The sequence below is a fragment of the Trachemys scripta genome, chromosome 2 (assembly GCF_013100865.1).
Source record: "Trachemys scripta elegans isolate TJP31775 chromosome 2, CAS_Tse_1.0, whole genome shotgun sequence".
Lineage (NCBI taxonomy): Eukaryota > Metazoa > Chordata > Testudines > Emydidae > Trachemys > Trachemys scripta.
The window spans coordinates 184,960,643-184,979,124 of record NC_048299.1 but is presented as its reverse complement, the minus strand read 5'-3'; the positions used below and the strand labels follow the sequence as shown (position 1 = coordinate 184,979,124).

The 18,482-nt window shown below is 41.0% G+C and overlaps 1 long non-coding RNA gene across 2 annotated transcripts in view; it reads left to right on the top strand.

Moving 5' to 3' along the window:
• Positions 1-18,482, top strand: part of LOC117873292 — a 126,103-nt gene that overhangs the window by 39,924 nt on the left and 67,697 nt on the right. The window lies entirely within an intron of this gene.

Genomic DNA, 18,482 nt, shown 5'->3' with positions numbered 1-18,482 from the left:
ATGTGCCCCATTCTCTTACCGTGGGATATGACTCCCACTCCCTTCAGATGGAGCAGCTTGTATGCTGTAGTGGCAGAATAGGGTCCCATCAATGTGGAAGACGACACCCAACTCCCTTTGACTGACCTACAATACCAATGCAAAAGAAAAATGCAAGGAACAAGATGAGATCCCTTGGGCTTCTTGAGGGACTTTGCAAATATCCAGAACTATTTATTATTATTTTGATTGCTTATCACTTCAATTGCTGTTATGCCTAAAGATCTGAAGGAAGGATTCAATATCCATTGTACTACATGTTGTACAAGCAGACAAAAACAGTGCACTCTCTAGGATTAAATAAATAGACAAATGAGGCAGAAGGCTTTGGAAGGACAAGCTAATTGTAGAGACAAATGTGGTTTCATCAGCTGGCAGTCACAGTGGTGTCAATAGTTATAGGTAGTCACCAGCCTCACCGGTGCCAGACAACAAATGCTTACAAATTGCCTAGTGATTGATTGAGTGATTGAAAGGATAAAAAAAGCCCTGTATTGGCAAGGGCGGGGGGAGAGAGAGAGAAGCGAACCAAAATACAGAGTCAGTTTAAGGCTTCTCAGTGCAGCAAGAAGAATGAGTTAATGCTAGCCAAAGGAAGAAAAACTTACAAAATTGATTAAGCAAAAAAATACTAGAGCGAAAGTAGACCCATTAATAAATGAGGAAGAAGATTAAATCAGTTATAGTTCTAAGTGGGTAAACTACTGAGCGGCTTTATAAAATCTGTAAAATGTAAGAAAAAATGAGGGAAAGAGGAATGGATAATTTAAGAAGCAATGATGACTTTGTCAAAGCTACAGATGAAGAGCAGGTAGGAGAATACTTAAAACAACTGAACATAGATACGGATCAGCAGGTATGGATGCATTTCAGAGTGTTAAGGGAATTAACTAATGAAGTTACAGAAACACTGGCAATTATTTACGAAAAGTTACAGAGCACTGGGAAAGTACCAGAGGGTTGGGGGAAAAAGCAAATGAAATACTGCACTGAAAAAAGGGAGGGAGGGAAAAAAAGCAACTCTGGCCATGACTGTTCAGTGGTCCAACTCCAAGTCCTGGTAAAGTAATGGAATGTATATTAAGAGAGAAATGGAATCATAAGCACAATTAACAGCATGGGTTTGTTCAAAATAAATCATGCCAGAGAAACCTAATAGCTTTTTAGATCAATTTACGGTAGTGGACAAAAGGAACAGAGGAGTTGTAATGTATCTGGACTCTAGTAAAGCATCAGGTCACAGGGCCCTCACCAAATCTTACTTGAAATATTAATTGAAATTGATGTGGATGTCAGCATTGCCACATGAACTAAAAATTGACTGAAGGACCATAAACCCAGGGCGATGATAAATGTGATGTAGCGTGATGAGTTGCTGGGGGCTGCCCACAGTGGTGCTATACAATGATCTGTGTTAGGCCTTTTTTTTATTGAATGTTTTTGATGATGATCTGGAAGAGTGGGGAAATAGGTGATTGGATTTGTACTTGGTGATCACCCAAGAAATGCCTATAAATGGAGATAATAACAAACGATTTATACTCTTACGCAACGATAGATTGAGAAATGGCGCGAGCATGAGTGAAGACACCAGAATAATGCAAAGGGGTTATAAGAGGTTAGAAATATGGGCAGGAGAGCAGTAGATTGTGCAGCACATGCTCAGGCTGTGAGCACTTACAAATGAGGGACCCCAGTGAAATCAGCGTGACTGCTCCTATAGGTCAGTGTTCCCCAATATGAGCAAGGATTGCACAGTATAGCCCAGTGATTTAATCTGGGAAAATGCAAACGAATATATCTGGGGCCAAATAATCTGAAATACAGCTATCCAACAGGAGGTAAAATCCTTGGAAAACAATAATGCCAGTTCCTCAGCCGTGCTGGAGGAGTGCTTTACATTGATGAGAAGAAGGGAGATGGAAAGGTGATTTTTCATTCTCCTTTGTGGCTGTCTGATCAAGGGGCCAATCTGTACTGGCTCCAGACCCTAGCCTAAAGTGGAGCAACTCTTGGGGTGTTCTGCATTTCAACGGCTGCCTATAATCCCGCAGCCAGGGGACTGCCAGTGTGCAAAGGCATGCCAGACACTGGCTATGCCTCCTGGTGGCTGGAGTCAGGTGACATTGGAACCACTAGAATGGCCCTATAACACATGGGGATTCCCACAAGACAGAACATTGAACTGGCCACCTGGTTTGGGTTTGTCGTCTTTTGTGCCACTGACCCTGAGAAAATCAGAGTGCATGGGGCTGAGGACCTGATTTTGCAAAGTGTTTCCATTTCAATGAAATTGCACACTCCATCAGTTTATGGTTCTGCTGAAGTTTCTCTGACCAGTGGTAGTGATAGTCTCTTTACATATGGCACTGTTCAGACTGCATCAAAAATACAGTTTTGGGCACGTCAATCTCAGAAAGATGTCAGGGAACTGGAGGGAATCCAGAAAAAAGTAATGCAAATGATTAAGAGTCTGTAGGGATTGATTTATAAAGAAAAATTAAAATAATTGTTTCTTGGGCAAGTGATGATTAGGGCTATATATTAACTGTCTGTAAGTAACTGAAGGATGTACACATCAAGGAAGGAACGGAATAGTTTAGGGTGATCCCATTGGGTATGATGAGATGATGAGGTACTTAAGACAGTTAGGCAAGATATCAGGAAACATTTCTTAGTCATGAGATTTTTCGGACTGAAATAGGTTCTGTAGCCTGTGTGTAGGAGGTCAGACTAGCTCATCATGAAGATACCTTCTGGCCTAGTCTTTCAAGGGAAGTATTGGAAGCCCTACCACGATAGTAACTGAAGACTGAACCAAGCACTTATAAATATGGTAGCCTGCAGGGAGATTTAATCTTCTCCAGCTTAATTTCTAATCTCTGAACAGGTTGGGGGCCACCAGCCGATGTGGTTTCTGTCCCCCAAAGTGATGTTTCCCTACATAAGAGCACAGTACAGACCTAATGCTCTCTAGAGTGCTAAAGGGCAAGGGGCAAACCTGAATGCCTGCAACCTCTGTAGCTCCAAGTGGGTGTGTGCAGCTAGCGGGGAGCATGCTCACACTCTCTCTCTCTCTACACGTCTACCAGTGACTGACAGTGTATAAGGTGGGAACGTTCTATGCTCCTCTCTCAAGCAGGTGTTAGATGTGCTAGTCACCTCTCTTCCACTGAGGCATTCTGCTTGGATGTGCCTTACAGCTCAGCCCTGCCCTGCCCTTTCCTGCCAGCGATGCATGGCCACATTTGATCTAATGAAATTAATAGGTGTGTTTAAATTGTGTATTAAAGGATGAGATGAGTTTAGTTAGTGCTAGCTGTAGTTCATTTGTAAGTACTAATGCTAACAGTTCTGTCAGACACTGTACTGTGTAACACTTCTGAGTCAAGGCGTCAGATGCAAAGCAGCATATGAACTAGATTCAGGAAATTGGTACATGTGTGCATATTTGAGACCCTCGTATTCTGATATGAGTGTGATATTTGTGCGTGTGCAGTTGACCAACACAAGATGTATACACCACTTGAGTCCTATTTCATCCCTACATGGTATTAAATGCATAGTATTATTATTACTACATGAGTTCTTATTCTTGCTGCAGTAGGTAAATCTCCTGGGTGGTTGTGTGTGCACCCCATTATGGCTGATAAAACCACAACCAGTCCCAAACAACTGTTTTTAGAACTTGTGCATGGATATGGAATACTGACATGAAAAGTGTGTGTATTCCAAGCAGGAATGTATACAAATTATTCACAAAGGCGAATTCCCTGCTCCATTCCCAGGGATGTAGAACCCATCTTTCCAACAAAGTTGATAGTATGGATGGTCAAATCCTTACATTCTTAAATTATTTTTGAGGGAAAAGATGTCATATCCATGCCTAATGGCATGATTTCATGATCTATCATTTTCTATTATCAAAATATATTACCTTTGAATTTGAGGACAAATACATGTCGAATAAGATTTTTGGATTGATGACTGAGCTGTGCTAAACATTTTTAAACTTTATTTTTGGGTGGTTTTTCACTAGATCAATATAAACTGTGTTATACCAGTTAAAGAAAACAAATTTATGAATCTCTTATGCACACCCTAAGTCAAAAAGTAGACAGTTCCTTTCCCCATAGGTTTTGTTAGTCAGTTCCTGTCAATCTAGCTAGTATTGCAGTTGGAGCCTAATACTTCTTTTCTTGTATTTCCAATGCATTGTTGCCAGGTTTTGGTTCATTTATCACAGAAATCTTCCAGGTTCTCTTTGAAGATGTATGATTCAGTAGAATCTATTGTGAAGTAATTGCCAGAAAAGTCTGCCTAGTTTTCTAGCAAGAGGTCCCCAACAATTTTCTATAGCAGCAGGATGATTTTATGTTCTAGAGCCAACAAGAAACAGCATTGAGGCAATCCATGTCTGCAGCATTGAGGCAATCCATGTCTGCAGGCTGATTTGATTTCATATCCAAGACTCCTAGAAAAAGCATATTATAGCAGAATGAGATTTCTCATTCTGAAGTGTCATTTATGCATGTAGAGGTAGCTGAACCCAAACACTTTGTATCATCATGAACTTCTGGAAGGTATAGACCAGTGGTTCTCAAATGTTTTTTTTCCGCGGACCACTCAAAAATTGCTAAGAGTCTCGGTGGACCACTTAATGATCTTTCCAACTCTTTTTTTTACCGTTAGCTACCTATTGTAAAGCGCTATATTTAAAAAAACTTAATAATTAATTTTTTTTGTTCTACAAATAAAAGCACAAAACTCATATTTTAATATCCGTAGTCTTACCCTTTCTAATGCGATGGATGTGCCCACTCTCCCTTGCCGCAGCAGCCCTGGAGCTGGGGAAAGTCGCCTCTTTCTCTGCCACCATAGCCCTGCATGTCCCAAATTCCCCCCATCTCCTTTTCTCACCCCACTGCTCCCTCCCACCTACCTCCTATTCCCCCCCAAGGCCACCACCTCATCTTACATGTGCGTTTTCTCCAGGGTCCAGGCACCTAATTAGTGGAGCCACGCCTGCAGGGCTCCACTAATTAGGTGGGTGGCCCTTCATTCTATTCTGTGCGGCTGCCCAGGCACGCACCTTAGAGGGAACTATCCGCAGACCACCTGAATGGAGCTCGTGGACCACTGGTGGTCCATGGACCACAGTTTGAGAACCTCTGGTAGAGACAAAATAGGACGGAACTTCTGGCAAGCACCTGGAGTAATTCTGAGATATTTGTTGTGTAGACGTGGGGGGATGTTAGTTCTTTAAAACAGAGGGTTTGCATTGGTGTAAATGAGGGCAGAATCTGGCTCCTTGGTGTATATCCAACACTGTGTGAGTTGATACCTGATTATTACTTACTGACAGTTTGTATACAGTGTCATGATGTATGGAGCTATCTGCTGCCATGTCTCTCATGATTTCTGGATGCCACAGCTGGTTTTCTTATAACCTGTGTACCACCAAGCAGTGCTCGTCCCTAACAGACTGTAAAATCACAGATCTACTGCAACTGCAGAGGGCAGGTCTAGCTGGACTTTAGTCCTGCCCATCATCTTCTGCTCTCTCTCTATGAAGCCCTTTTTGCCAGTGTTTAATGATAGGTTTCATGCATTGACCTTAAATATCACACTCTGAAAGTGCTTCACAGACATTAATTGATGAAACCTCACAACACAGAAATACTAGCCTCATTTTACAATTTAGGAGAAAATGAGGCACAGAGAGGTTAATGGCAGACTAAAGCCCAGGTCTCCTGACCTCCTGCTCCACCCCCCAGGCAAGTCCCATGTCCTAACGTTGAGATTTCACAGTTTTCTATCAGGTAGAGAGGACTGACCATTCACTTTTCAAAGAGCTCAGTTATGAGCTGCTATATGGAGCCATGCAAAGGAGTAAGGCATAAGCTACTTGTTCAGAGATTACAGTATGAAAGCAGTCCCGCTCATGAGCATATGGACGAGGAGGGGAGGGGAATAGACAGAATCTTGGTTCTGTACCCCCTTTCACTTCCCCAAAGTTCTGGCCAGCACATCTGAGCAGGCACACCAGGGATGTCACCTGCACTAGTTAGAGGGTGGGCACAGATTCTTTTCCCCTTGGAGTAGAAGGGGAAGCAGAGACGAGAGTATGACTGTCTAAATCACAGTGGTTCCTGGTCTGTTCCAGGGGCAACATGCTGCACATTACCGTAGTGGCGAAGCCACAGCTAAGCCCACAGAGATTACTTTTGATGAAATATGAATACTGGAAATGATGTTTATCTTCTAGTCTATTTAATGCATCCCTTTGAGCTCTTGAACTTGTTTAACTCCATTTAATGATACTTGGCTGCGTATTTACAAGGGCCTCCATTTCTGCAGGAACAATCAAAGAGTCAGACTCTAAATGATATAATCTGAAGCCACAATTAATTGCAGACACAAAATTGTGGTTGCAAACTGTTGGCTGTTTGAAAGAAAAGAAAAAAACAAAACAAGCCCAGCCATTATTTTCATGCATGTTATTATTTTAATTAACAACAAATAACAATCATAATTATTTTCTGTTCTACAGAAACGTTCATATTAAAATCTCAAAGCACCTTACAAACAATAGTTCCTTAACTTTTGCAAAAGTTTTAAAAAGGAAGAAAGTATTAATATTAGAGTTGTGTGAAATGTTCACAGCAAAGTACAAAAGCGCATGAAACTTGCTTAGTTTTGTGATCACACTCAAGAGTCAAACCATCAAGCCCTTTTCCAGTCCTGAGAGCCTTCCGATGACCGCAGAAACGGATCTTATGTATTTCTCCTGTATTAGACAGGTTCTTATTTCTGAGTTTTTACTGTTCTGTTTCATGGATATTTTGGAAATAGATCTTAGGACCACACCTGAAACAGACTATATTAAGGCTCCTATGCCATTGCATAGGATTTCTTTCATAGTGAGGTGCTAAAATTACATTGCTAAGTATTCAGCAGTTATAACTAATTTACATAATCCCAGAATGCAATATAGGAAAGCTTTCAAAATAAAAATGAATAATAAGATCAGCATTTATTGTTTTTTTCCCCTCTATTGCCACTGAAAATTCTTACTGGTGTGGCTTTGAATAGTTCCCTAGGAATAAATTATGATCAAAATTCTAAGCCACTGTAAATTAAAATGTGGTTTTTTTCCTGCTTTGGTGTATATAAGACTTTCCATTAAGCTAGCCCCATATAATATACCTTGGATGTGTTCAAGAAAGCCCTGTAAATTATAGTAAGTATTTAAAATGGTAAGTAGACATTGAAAAAGGCCACATTAGGATTAATGAATGAAAGGGTTGGTACTAAAAATGCACTTGTAAATAAATAACATGAAAAGTAAAGATGACACACTGTTAGGTTACAGTCACAAGTAGGGCGTGATGATAAATTGTAGAGCTGTTCGCCAGAGCTTCACGTTCTGGCTATATGTCCTTCTAGGTCTTCACCCTGCCAATAAAAATTCTTCCTTGCCTTACCCTGCTCCGTTTACACCTGTCAGACACTGGTCAAGCTTACGTCAGTTCTTGCTACTGACACTGAGCCCGTTCAGTGAGGCTCTGGGCATACTCAAATGCTGTATCAACCACCTGATAGACTTCAGCCATTTATTTAATTGTTCCAGTTAGATACAGACGATGACTTAGGTCCTCAAAATAAACTGTGCGTTGCTGACAATGGTGGTTTGCTATAGGTTTGCCATAGATTTAGTTGCAAGTATACACAAGGACAAACCACGTGCATCACCCTTTCAGTTGAACTATGGCTACTGAAGCAGTGCTATATATAGTTTGCCCTTATCTATGTTTGCAGTTAACCCAGCACCCAACATCGTCAGTGGATTGTTTTTCTAGCATAAACAGGGCCTAAAAAGTCTTTTCTGAATCCTGATCAGGAACTCTGGTCTAGTCACCCTTTGGAAACAATTATTTAAAAGAATTGCAGTACAAAAAAAAAAATGCGGGGGTGGGGGGAAGCCCTGGCACAACTTTCACTTTTCTGTGACGTATGTGAGCAAAGCAGGGCTGGAAACAGCAGCAGAGGGGCGGAATCTGCAGCTGTGAGGGCAGAGGGCAAGGAGGCTTTTGTTTTAAGAATTAGTGCCGTGTTAGTTATGGCTCTACAGGGGGGAACAAGGGGTGGGAAGTTGCAGCTGAGGGACAAGGGGAAATCCATATTATATGTTCAGTGTGTGCGTTTATTGAGGCTCAAAGATGGGATCAAGATAGGAGTCTGCAGCATGGGGAAGAGGACAAAAGGAGAACAATAATTTTTTAGACCTGTCACTTTATAATATATCTGGTTTTGACACAGTGCAGTGAGGGAATTTGCAATCATATCACAGACATATTTTAAAGTACGGGAGCAGCAGAAACTTTAATTGAAGCTCTACATAGACTTGGACGTATTCTCAAAGCAATAGAGAGAGGAAGAACTTTTTTCTCCAGACTAATCTTTTTCAAGTTTTTGTAGTTCCATTTATACAGTCTAAATACCTGTTTCAGGTAACGTCATTGTACCAGATCATAGGGGAATGAAGTACATTGCAGCCTGTTGTGGATCACTGTTGAAATAATGAACAATGTATTATTTCTCCGGCAGCCACGCTGGTTAACCTTGCTTTAGAGACCATACAAGGATTTTTTGTGTGGATTCTATGTCTCAAGACCATACATTTTAAGAATCTGCCTGATGACACACTGTTACTATTGAACATTTTGAAACATCAACATTTCATCACCGCTACTCCACAATTGCTAAGAGTTTGCAGTGATTTGGGGCATAAAAAATCATGTCTGATGTGTTCTAATGCACTAAATATATGTATTTAATATTCGTGATATAAATCAATAACAATACATATTTTAATAATTGGGGTATAGGAGGATGGTGGTTGTGGTTATAGCAGAAAACCTCAATTTTCATTTAATTTTGTGACCACTCTTTTTAGCGTGTAAAATAGTCAACAAATTATAAATATATGTAACAAAATGATGACGATGATAATTTTAACCAAATACTACATTCTGGAATCATTATAAATGATTACCAGTTCCGTCTCTTTCAAACTACAGTTGAGTGACCTAATATGAGTAATACACGTCACTACTTGTCATCGCTATTTTCATCTGCAAATGCTAAAGCTAATTTTGTCAGGTCATTGCAACACACCATACCTCCTTGGCATGCACAGAATATGGTATGTGGCAGTTTGGCCATGTTACAGACACATCTCATGGATCTACAAAGTGCATCACTCTCACAAGAGCACTTGATTAATCTGGAGGAGGAAGCATAACATGCTCTGGTACAGTTTTGAAAACAGATGCTTGGAATTGTCATTGCGTATCCATCCATACTGCAGTGCTTCAAGTTGTGCTCCTCCTGGATCCAAAGTGCTTTTCCACAAACCTGCCTGAAGATGTTGCTCGTCTTACATTCTCTATATTGCTCTAATTGTTGGTGATGAGGAGCTGAACTTTAGTGTTGATGTGCTACCTTTGCCAATTTTCCCTGCCCATGATTTCTGCTGTGCTTCCAAAATGGATCCAGATTGCAGAATCTTCAACACAATGCCTTTGCTGAGGCCAAAGTAGGAAACTACTTTGATAACAGCCTTTGCTCTCTCAGGCTGTAACAATCCTGGTACAATGTTCTGGTGTTGCTTTGCAGTAGAACAGGTGTCTATTACAACTCTCTCTTAGACTCAGGTTTCCATAATCAGTAAAGATGCTAGGCCCTATTTAAGGTAATGGTGTAAGTATAAGACAAATATGACAGTGTCATCTGATAATACTGATATCACCACTTGTTTCTCTTTTGCAGCCATTACCATTTGTTGTGCAAGGATGTTGTCAGCTTCCTCATGCAAGATGACCATGTCTTCTCTGTTGATCACCACCCCTCCATGGTTTAGTTCAGCTATGGTGTTGTCTCTGCCTGTGCTGACTAGATTGTGCTTTGGTGTGTGTCATTAGTGTCTTGAGTGAATTCTGTACAAATTATGGTATCTCCTGTTTCTTATTTTAAGTTGCCGTCAAGACAATTTTCTGTGGAGGGAGCTGTGTACTTGTACTCAGCTGATGCACTGTGCTTGCTTCTGTAGCTCTGCTAGATCATGTGACACTTTGTGCTGAAGTCTCGGTACCTATCAAAGACGAGATATACATCACCCGCTGTTAGCTTGTGTACAATAGAGACTCTGAAATGGGACACAGTACTTTGACTATACCACTTGCTGGCCAGGTTACTATCCAAAGAACTGTGGAACTGTCAGTGTCTGTGCAGGTGACTTCTTGTGAAGTATGTCTAGTTGGCACCTGTGTCTGCAGCTGCTTCTTTAGGGTAGACTTAGCCTGGGCAATCCTCATGTCACCAGTCACTGAACATTGATGTTGGTACAAGGGCACAGTCATGACAAAATAGTCTTGATGTCAACCTCTTGTGAACTTGCTGGTAGGCCTATCACTCTTGAATAGATAAATTTAATGTCAAATATCTTTGCTGTGCCAAACTTTTGTTCATGCTATTTGTCATTGTCAGTGTTTCTTCTATCTTTGGTATTGTGCACAGAACCGCCGGGCCAGCTGTGTTCAAATTCTTGCATTTGGCGAATTCTAATTGTATGTGTGTCATCTACATTGACTGCTGGTGGTGACGCTCTACCACTGACAATGTTTAATTTTGCCTCTGGGTGCCAAGTGGGTTTGAAGGAATCAATGCACAGCTCTGGCTTCTTACTAATGGCTTCTCTGTGCACTGCATCTGCAGCAATCCTTGACTTCATTGCTTCGTTGTGGATCTCTTGTATTTTTACATCATTGGTTTGAAAATATCTTCACTAGCCAGCTGCATAGGTGGAGGCTAAGAGTCCAAATCTTGAGAGTCTTTGATTTCAGAATGATTCCATGACCGTGGCCAAACCTAATGAAGGTGGTTTCAATATACATGTCACTCCATACACTATTCCATATGCCTGGAACATGGTGCATGACATGCATACTCTTCATGAACCGCTCTAAGATGTTACCTGGCATGGATTCTATGGATCACAGGTGATACAATGCTTACTGTGGCATGTCCAGCTGCAAAGAAGTAAGGCAGCATCAGTTTCATGGCTTCTAGATGCAGTCACCAATCTCCTCCTCTCTCTGCTCTTACATATATCATCATGTCTTAATTTGGAGGGGAGGAGGGGTGTACTAGAAAGGTATATTACTAATACAGATATAACATATATCTCCTAGCTAATTATGTTTTGTTACAAAATATTAGTGTGAAGATTTCACTAAAAATAATTGAAATTAAATGTTAATAAGTACTCATTTCAAAGTGTTTAACAGTGACCAAGTGTCATCAGGTAGTTTCTTTGAACTAGAGGGTCAGAATCCACCAAGTCCTAAAGCAAGGTGCTGCCAAAAACTTGCATTTGGCTACGGGACTATATCCTGAAGTATGGTGCAACTATGAAAGAGACATTAGAAAATGTGCAGGCATCAATACTTGTGGATAAACTGAGCTAACATAGATGTGCTAATCATATTAGGATTTACACATTTGCATGAAGTTAGTAGATGTTTGTGTGCTCAAAAATTGCACACCTAATTGGGACCTGAAAAGCAGATCCATGCTGCCTTAGGCTTACATATGTTTTGGTATAATAAGACTGATGCATAGAATGAAATTCTGTGGTCAGCTATGCAGGGGTAAATCCAAAGTCTAATATCTTTAATGGATTTACTGCAGATTCACAGTGGTGTAAAATGAGATTAGAATCAGGCACATACTCTACCATGATGTGATGGGTGGGTACATTTTTATAACATGATTTTACTTCCCTCCATAGTATTAATTTTTATCCTCATAGGTCCATTGAGGAAACAAGGTTCTTCTCTCAGTGAAGTGTTTATGGGCCCATACAGCCAAAGGAATACCTTTTATGTGCCTGTGGCACTTTGAATACCTTTGAATGGGAAGGGATCTTTGTGGGCAAGAATAAATCCACATACTTTTTGGTCTGCCATGCGAGGAAGGGCAGAGCTGCAGTCAGTGCCACCTAAATCTTTGCCAGGCCCCAGGGAAGGTTTTAAGTTCAGGTTCCCTATTTGAGTAAGCACTAAGAACAAATGGTAACATAAAGGTTAGTAGAAGATTATAAATAGGATAATAAATGGAGAAGGAAGGATTATACTACCACATTAGAAATCATTCAAAGAGAAGGCAGAAACCCTCACGCTTTGCAGTATTTTTGAGTACCCAGATTGATGGCACTCTATCTACCTCTGTTATTTATCATAAAAATATATATTTTGAAATAATTTTTAAAAACTTAAAGTCAAATGTGCAAGGGCACTGGAATTTTAATAGCTTAAAGTAGATTTTTTAAAAATTGTGCGTGTAAATAGATGCACTGGAAGTGCTTGTGAATTCATCCAATCAGGGGAAAGAAATAATATCATGTCACTTACACGACCAGCATCAATTAAATAACTCTGCTCAAATTTTACATATTCATGATCAAGTCATAGAGTAAAAACTTTTGAATAGGTATTTGTCAGATAAATTCAGGTAGTGAATAAATGCGAGGAAATCGTTCTATGAGCAGAAAGAGGTAAAATCAGTCTATTCATTCATCTCTGCGGCATTTAATATGACTGCAATGTCAAATAGCAAATAATAGAAGATGGACTTAAGAATTATGAGATAGAGACAAGGAAGATATCTGTATATATAACTCCTATTACTATTGTATCTGAGCAGCACCTCACAATCTTTTTAATGTATTTATCTGCACAGCATCTCTGGAGGTGCGGTTTATTAGCATCCCTATTTTACAGATGGGGAATGGAAGCAGGAGAGATGAAAGGGAGGTCTACATTTGTGGAGGTGTGTATAGTACATACACTGCACACCCAAGTAGCATGAGCATAAATAACAGTGCAGACCCTGAGGCAAGTATAGTGCCCTACATACCTGAACCTTGGCGTATGCATCCTACGCAGCTCTCTCCATACCCAAGAAGTGCTTCCCCTGCTATTTTTAGTGCCCTGGGTCTTTCCCCACTGCCCTGAAACTCTCTGGCAGCTCCCTGCAGCCTTCCACCCATTGGAGCCTTTCACTACCACATGTAGCTACACAGCACAGCGTAGACACAGCCTACCTTTCACGGCGGCGTGTAGCTCCATGGACCCTACGTACTGCCACAAATGTAGACAAGTTCTAAGGGACTTTCCTAAAACCACACAGGGATTGGTGGAAGAGCAGGGAACTGAACCCCAATCCCTCATGCCCCAAGCTGGCACCCCTAATCACTTAGATCTTCTTTCCTCTCTGTTATCAAGTGAGCTTTAAAATAAGATGGATAGTCAATGAGGTGCATTGCTACAGGAAGGCTGTTTTGCATGCAGAGAAGACTCTTGTGCAAACAGCGGCGATGTTGTGCAAATGAGGGAGAGGAGGCCAGAACAAGGAGTAAGGGAGGAATGACAATCAGATAGGCTGGTAAACCCATGAAGGAGGGCAATTTTGAATCTCACTAGTTGAGATCATGAACGGAATAGGAAAAGAAGAAAGGAGAGTTGATGTTGATGTGATTGAAGAGAGACATGGGCACAAGCTTGAGGGGTGACAAACTAAGATATTAAGGGAGTCAAGGATGGATAGGAAACTGGGGTTCAGTGGTTCCATCCACATACATAATGGAGTTCCTAGTTAGGAGGAAATCAGAGAAGGAGAGACCAATCAGATTAACAAGAAAAGAAAGGAGGAAAGAGAAATCACTGAGAGTCTGTGGTTTCAGGAGAGCAGAGGAGGACAATGAATGGTTCAAAAGGAAAGATCATTTTAGTTTGATTTGTGAGCTTCCCCTCTCTTGTCAGTGCACGGACTGAGTTACAAGTATCCTAACTGACTCATCAAAAGCTGCCTTTTTAATTTCAGCTTTGGTTTGAGAAGTGATGCTGCTTATTATTTTTTAAATGAATTGGATAGGCCAGGAAATCTCAAATTGTGGCCCAATAAATTGTTGCCTTATAACGTTGGGACTAGTATTGGAGAAATAATCTGGGCTCATCCAACTTGAAATATTACTTGACTGCTGAAAACTATTGTCTAGTAGCCTGTCCCTCTTGAATGATCTTAGGACTGAACTGAGAATGATCCACACTCAGGCTCTGACCTCACTCTGGTGCAAATCCAGTTGAACTCCAGTGACTTTGTAAATCACCAGCTTTCCACATGAGTAACTGAGATCAGCATCAGAGCTACATTATTTAAAAAAAAAACACATTCTGTTATAAGGGTTTCCCCATTTTATCTTTCTTGTTCATATCTTCCAAGAATGTTTTACCCATTCTCACCGTCTCAGTGCCATGAAGTTAGTTTAATAATTAAGTTATTGGTTTAATATTGGATCTAACATCTTAGATTTAGTTTGGATTATGCATTGCAAAGAGACTTGTTGCACAAGGAAAAGTGTTTAGTAATATTACTTGCATTTGTGACTCAAGATTATTTTTAAAGCAGTGATGAATCATGACAGATCCCCTGCTAGATAGCTCCATTGGAGGATCTGCCCCAAATTTCCAGCTTTCTGATAGTACTTTTTGTGGAAGGTGGTGGAATCTGCCTATGGAGGTGGATTTAGAGATAAGCCATTTAGCCACCTGCTATCTTCCATTGGTGAGAAGTTTTAGAAATATTTCAGCTAATTAAGCAAATAGGTTCAGCCACAGAGTGGTGAATGTAAATAAAGTGGTTAAAAGAAAACAATTGTCTTCAGTAAAATCCTATGTAAATACAGTTAGAACATTGTTATATGTGCACCAGTGATTGGAACGTCCATTGGTAGTGTTACTGAATTTTGTGAATTGGTAAGCAAAAAAACATTTTTTAAAATGAGGATAATGCTTCCTGAAATGTACTTTTTTCATTTATTTCATGTGTAAAATTTGTCTTTACTAACATATGCCAATATTATGTAGTATACTAGCAAATGTTCTAGAGTAGATTTTATAAATATAAGGCAGTTGTAGTAACATGAGACCTGTTACAGCACCATCTCGGCCATTAAATCTTTCCTAAGAAGGGAATGGCAGTCATTTTCTGTATGCGAATTGTGCAGTTTGTGGATTAGGAATTTGGCACTGGGACTAGCTAAAACAGGGGCGAGCAAACTTTTTGGCCTGGGGGCTACATCGGGTTTCATAAATTGTATGGAGGGCCAGTTAGGGGAGGGGATCGTGGCCCAGTCCCCACCTCCTATCTACTCCCCCCCTACCCCCCCGGGACTCCTGTCCCATTCAATCCCTCCTGTTCACTGACACCCCACCCCCAGGACCCCTGCCCTATCCACACACCCCACTCCCGTGCCCTGATTGCCCCCAGACCCCACCCCTGATTGCCCCCCACCACCCCATCCAACCCCTCCTCTCATTCTGATGGCCCCCCAGGGACTCCTGTCCCATCCAACCACCCCTTCTCCCTGTCCCCTGACTGCCCCCTGCCACCCCATCCAACCCCACCTCCTTCCTGACTGTCCCCCCGGGACCCCTGCCCCCATTCACACCCCCACCCCCTGACCATGACTCCAAACTCTCCTGCCCTCTATCCAACCCCCCCTCCCCCTGGCTCCCTGCCCCCTTACCGCGCTGCCTGGAGCACCAGTGGCTGGCAGTGCTACAGCTGCGCTGCCCGGCTGGAGCCGGGCCACGCCACCACGAAGCTCAGAGCATCGGATCAGGCCGGGCTCTGCAGCTGCACTGCTCCAGGAGCTCACAGCTCTGCCGCCCAAAGCATTGCACTGGTGGCGGAGCGAGCGAGCTGAGGCTGCGGGGGAGGGGGGCAGTGGGGAAGGGGACGGGGGCTAGCCTCCCAGGCCAGGAGCTCAGGGGCCGAGCAGGATGGTCCCGCGGGCCGGATGTGGCCCACAGACCATAGTTTGCCCACCTCTGAGCTAAAAAGATATATCTTTTTCTCAACGTTTAGAGGTGAGGAGCAGTTGATTCAGAAAAGTCAAAGTTACTGATGCTTTTAATAATATTGTAACACTTCAGAATGATAGTGTGAGATGAACAATCTGTAATGACCAGTATACCAATTCTGAGACATGGGTCATGAGACAGATTTGCCTCTTTGCTAACGTGTGGGAGACTACTTAGCAGTCACTATACTTTAAGATTATTCTGGTCATTTTTTTCATACAGATATTCTGTGCGCACTCTCTCTCGATATATATAATCTGCCAGAATATCTGCCAAAAAAGACCACACAGAAAACAGATCTATCTTGTAAAAATATCTGGTGGGAAATAGTCATGTAAATTTTGATTTACTGAAGACACAAAAGAAATGGATGACAGCATCCAAGATTGGTTCCAGCATTTTAAAAGCAATTATGGGGGGCCAGGGGGCGGGGAGGAGATTTATGCATGAAACCTGCTCTGTACATTAACTAAAATTGTGGTTTTAATCACTGGAAGGAGAAAAACAGCTACGAAATACCCACAGTAACAGGTCATTTTAGATACTCCCCTAAGGACATAATTTGTGTCTGTGTGTGCAGACGGGTGTGTGCATGTGTGTTGCAGAAGTGAGAAAGGAAAATAAGTGAATATCCTTAAAGAGCAAACACTGTAGAGGGCTGTAATACATGGCTTCCTGAATAAAGAAAATAAAACCATGACTATGTGAAGATTTTTTAGAAAATACTGATGGGGATGGCAAAGGAGTAACATATTCTTCACTCCAATGGAAATTAATGGAGCATGCATTCCTCATTCTCAGTCTATTTGAGGTTACAACAGGGGATATCACATCTGGCAAAACTACTTTGAGTCATGTTATACCACTTATAACATCATCTGGACCTTAGGAAACCGCTTTTTGAAAATCAGGAATACTGTACAGTACCTGACATTAGCCTTGTTGAAAGGTACTGATAAGTTGCAGAGGCCAAAGAAATTAAGGTCCTAGTTTATAGAACCACATTTATGTGGAATTTCCCAGCATTTTATTACAGCAAATTACCTGGTTTTGCAATTTGTTAACCACGCATTTCCCTTAGGAGCCTGTCTGTGAGCAAACAAAAGGTTCACTTTTAAAAGGGGGATCAAATCAGCCAAAGGAGAGCTATTGGGGTTCCAACATAAGAACACCATGTGCTAAGAAGAGAAACATTTTTTTGAATTGGGTAGAAAATGAGGATGTTTATTATTAGTAGTACTGTCGATTAATAGCAGTTAACTCATGCAATTAACTCAAAAAAATTAATCGAAATTAAAAAAATTAATCGCAGTTTTAATCGCACTGTTAAACAATAGTATAATTTATTAAACAATTGAAATTTATGAAATATTTTGGATGTTTTTCTACATTTTCATATATTGTATTCTGTGTTGTAACTGAAATCACAGTGTATATTATTTTTCATTGCAAATATTTGCACTGTAAAATGATAAACAAAAGAAATAGCATTTTTCAATTCACCTCATACAATACAGTAGTGGAATCTCTTTGTTGTGAAAATGCAACTTACAAATGTAGATTTTTTTTTTGTTATGTAACTGCACTCAAAAACAAAACAATGTAAAACTTCAGTGCCTACAAGTCCACTCAGTCCTACTTCTTGTTCAGCCAATCGCTAAGACAAACAAATTTGTTTACATTTATAGGAGATAATGCTGCCCAATTCTTATTTACAATGTCACCAGAAAGTGAAAACAGGTATTTGCATGGCACTTTTGTAGCTGGCATTGCAAGGTATCTACATGCCAGTTATGCTAAACATTCATATACCCCTTCATGCTTCAGCCACCATTCTGGACGACATACGTCCATGCTGATGACGCTCATAAAAAAATAATGTGTTAATTAAATTTGTGACTGAACTCCTTTGGGGGAGGGGAGATTGTATGTCCCCTGTTCTGTGTTACCCACATTCTGCCATATATTTCATGTTATAGCACTCTTGGATGATGACCCAGCACATGTTGTTCATTTTAAGAACACTTTCACTGCAGATTTCACAAAACACAAAGAAGGTACCAATGTGAGATTTCTAAAGATAACTACAGCACTCGACCCAAAATTTAAGAATCTGAAGTGCCTTCGAAAATCTCAGAGGGACAAGGTGTGGAGTATGCTTTCAGAAGCCTTAAAAGAGCAACACTCCGATGCAGAAACTACTGGAACCTGAACCACCAAAAAGAAAATCAACCTTCTACTGGTGGCATCTGACTAAGATAACAAAAATGAACATGTGTCGGACCACTCTGCTTTGGATTGTTATTGAGCAGAACCCATCATCAGCATGGACGCATGTCCCCTGGAATGGTGGTTGAAGCATGAAAAGACATATCAATCTTTAGCTCATCTGGCAGGTAAATATTTTGCAACATTGGCTACAACAGTCCCATGAGAACGCCTACTCTCACTTTC